Source organism: Gossypium hirsutum, chromosome A10, assembly GCF_007990345.1.
Source record: "Gossypium hirsutum isolate 1008001.06 chromosome A10, Gossypium_hirsutum_v2.1, whole genome shotgun sequence".
NCBI classification, from domain to species: Eukaryota; Viridiplantae; Streptophyta; class Magnoliopsida; order Malvales; family Malvaceae; genus Gossypium; species Gossypium hirsutum.
Window position 1 is genome coordinate 104,373,966 of NC_053433.1, and position 2,827 is coordinate 104,376,792.

A 2,827-nucleotide genomic window follows, 5' to 3' on the forward strand; every position below is an offset into this window, starting at 1 on the left:
CACTTCGTATTTCCGAGAATGAGCATTTTCAAAACTCGTATAGCAATTTAAAAGAGTATTCCGTTATTTAAATTAAATGAGAAAAATCGAAACCCAGTAAGTTAGGGCACGATTATCTCAAATTATCAAATACGGAATATCACTTTTATGAAAGAATTATTTTAAAGTATTGAGTAAAAACATAATGTGATTCATAGTAATATATAAAAACAGATCATGATATTAATAATAACGTGTAATAATGAATGACAATAACAAGCAATTATAAAAAGATGGCATAAAAGCAAGGTTAGTAATATGTAAATATAGACTAATGCGTAAGGGAAGTGAGATGGTCGAATACGCAAGCAAATAGATAAATAAATAAATAATGGCAAAATGAAATGACAATTATGGCGTTGATAACGATATAAAAGTATATACATATGTGTATTAAGGTACATACGTAGTAATGAGAAATATATAAAGGAAATATATATACATAATAATGGTACAATATTAAAAGATACATATGTATAGCATAAAAATGTATACGTAATAAATTTACATAGTATATATATGTTGTAATAATAATTATGATGATACAAATAATGAATTATTTAAGGTTTGAAAGAATTTACAAAGGTATAAATAAATAGGTGACGAAACGATAATAATGGGAATAATGATATATAAATGGCATAAGTACGCTAAAATACGTATATATATTTTAAATTAGCTAGTATAAAAATAATAGCATATAGGTAATTACATATAAAAAGTTATAGTAATAAAAATAATAATGCAATAATGATAACAGTGAGAGGCATAATAGTAATTATAGTAAAAATGCAAAAATAATGATAATAATAAAAACATTATATAAATATATGGAAAATGAATATATGATAAAATCAAATGTACATACATGGTAAAACATAATATGATATTTATAATGTATAAAACTATAATAAAATGATATACACGATTTAATTCACATGGGCATAATATGAAGTATAAATATATTAAAATTATGTATATAGGACACATATGTACTAACAAAATAATAATGCCAAAAACTAATAATAATATATAAGATAATGAAAATACATACGACTACGTAATAATAGTAATAACAATAGAAATACAAAATGCAAGTATAATAATAATAATAGAAGTATTAAATTAAAGTAAAGAAGAAAAGAATATTATAGATAAAAATATATATATACATATATATACATAAAAATACGTGCCAATATATAATGGTAATAGTGATAATAATAAAAATAGTGACAATGATAATAATAACAGTGTTTTAGATTAATTAATTTAATTAAAATATCAGAAATAACACAGAACTGGGATTAAATTATGAAGAAACAAAAGTATGAGTATAGATTTTAAAATAAAAATAGAGAGATGCGGATTGAGGGGCTAAAATGAATTGCATGTGGAGATAGAGGGGCCCAAATAGGAAATTAATCCAAACCCTGAAGACGATGTCGCTGGAAAGAGGACCGAATTGAAAACGAAATAACTTTTAGGGTCAAATTCAAATTAAATAAAACTTAATTACAAAACGTGAAAAAAGATAAAGGGTCTTGAGCGCAATTAGACCCTTGAACGAAAACGCGCGGATCCTGGGACGGGTCGAAGCTGGTTCTCGGGTCAGGGTAGCTAAACGACGTCGTTCAGGGGATTGAGTGTTCGCCCCAAAACGACGTCGTACCGGGGGCGTATAAAGACCAAAATTTTCTGAAAAATTTCATTTGGTATGAGAGAGGAAAAAAAAAGAGAGAGGCGGGGAATGGGGCGATTTCCGGCCCCAAGGCCGGTCACTAGCCGACCGCCGGAGCGCCGTGCGCCACCTCGAAAAGGTATTTTTTTTGTATTTTTTTTACATCTTTATAATATGCGTATTCATGTGAGTAAATAGATTCTAAAATAAAAAGAAAAATAAAACGAAAAGGAAATCACCTTCGGCTTTTAGATCTTTCTGGATATTTCCGTTTTCTGCTTTTGATATTATTGGGATCTTTGTTTTTTTTGCTTGTGTTTTTTGATAATAATGTTGTTTTTATTTTCTTTTCCAAAAAACCCTCTGTACAATAGTTTCGGGGGTGGCCTTTTATAGGCATTTCCCTTACAACTTGCTCTGCTTTCTATCTTGTCTCGTTTATTGTTTGCAGGTACCAGTGGTGGAGCAGAGTCCACTTGCAGTCGTCGGTGGTGGGGAGCAGGTGCTGAACGGCTAGGGATTATTTCTTTTTTCTGTATGTTAAGGTATTTAGTGGGCTTTTAGGGTTTAATTTATTTGGGCCAAAATTGGGCTTCTACACCAACAACACTTTAAAAGGAGCCGAATGGGTGCAACATTGAAAGTGGTAATATTGAAGCAAAACTTATCAACCAGTAATATGCAAATGACTTTAACCGAAATTTGTTAGAGACAGTGAATGCGTCAGGCAAAGTTTTAATGACTCACACTATAGTTGAAGATATTTATGTGATACAGTTTGCTGTTGGTGCCACTCTAACAGAGGATAAACATGTTATCAAGGCTTGGAAAGTGGCGCAAGATACGGTTGATGACATGTTGGCTACTATATAATTAAAGCAATATGATATCTCTATTCAGTCCTTCAAAAATGAAGTTAGATAAGTGTGTGCCTATATATATAAGGTATTTGGTTACAGATATGTATCTTTCTGCCATCATTTAGAGGAAGCAAATGCACGTTGTGCACCCCCAAGATGTATCTATAATTATTAAATCTTGGTGGATTTTATAGGACTGAAACGATGTTTTTGCACACTGCAAAATGAAAATGTATCATTTTGATGA

The 2,827-nt window shown here is 30.2% G+C and overlaps 1 long non-coding RNA gene across 1 annotated transcript; it reads left to right on the forward strand.

Annotated features, from left to right (window-relative positions):
• The first annotated feature begins 1,270 nt into the window (after positions 1-1,270).
• LOC107895445 (uncharacterized) lies at positions 1,271-2,827 on the forward strand. Its single transcript, XR_005902653.1, has 2 exons — positions 1,271-1,859; positions 2,172-2,827. It is a non-coding gene; the product is annotated as an uncharacterized lncRNA (long non-coding RNA).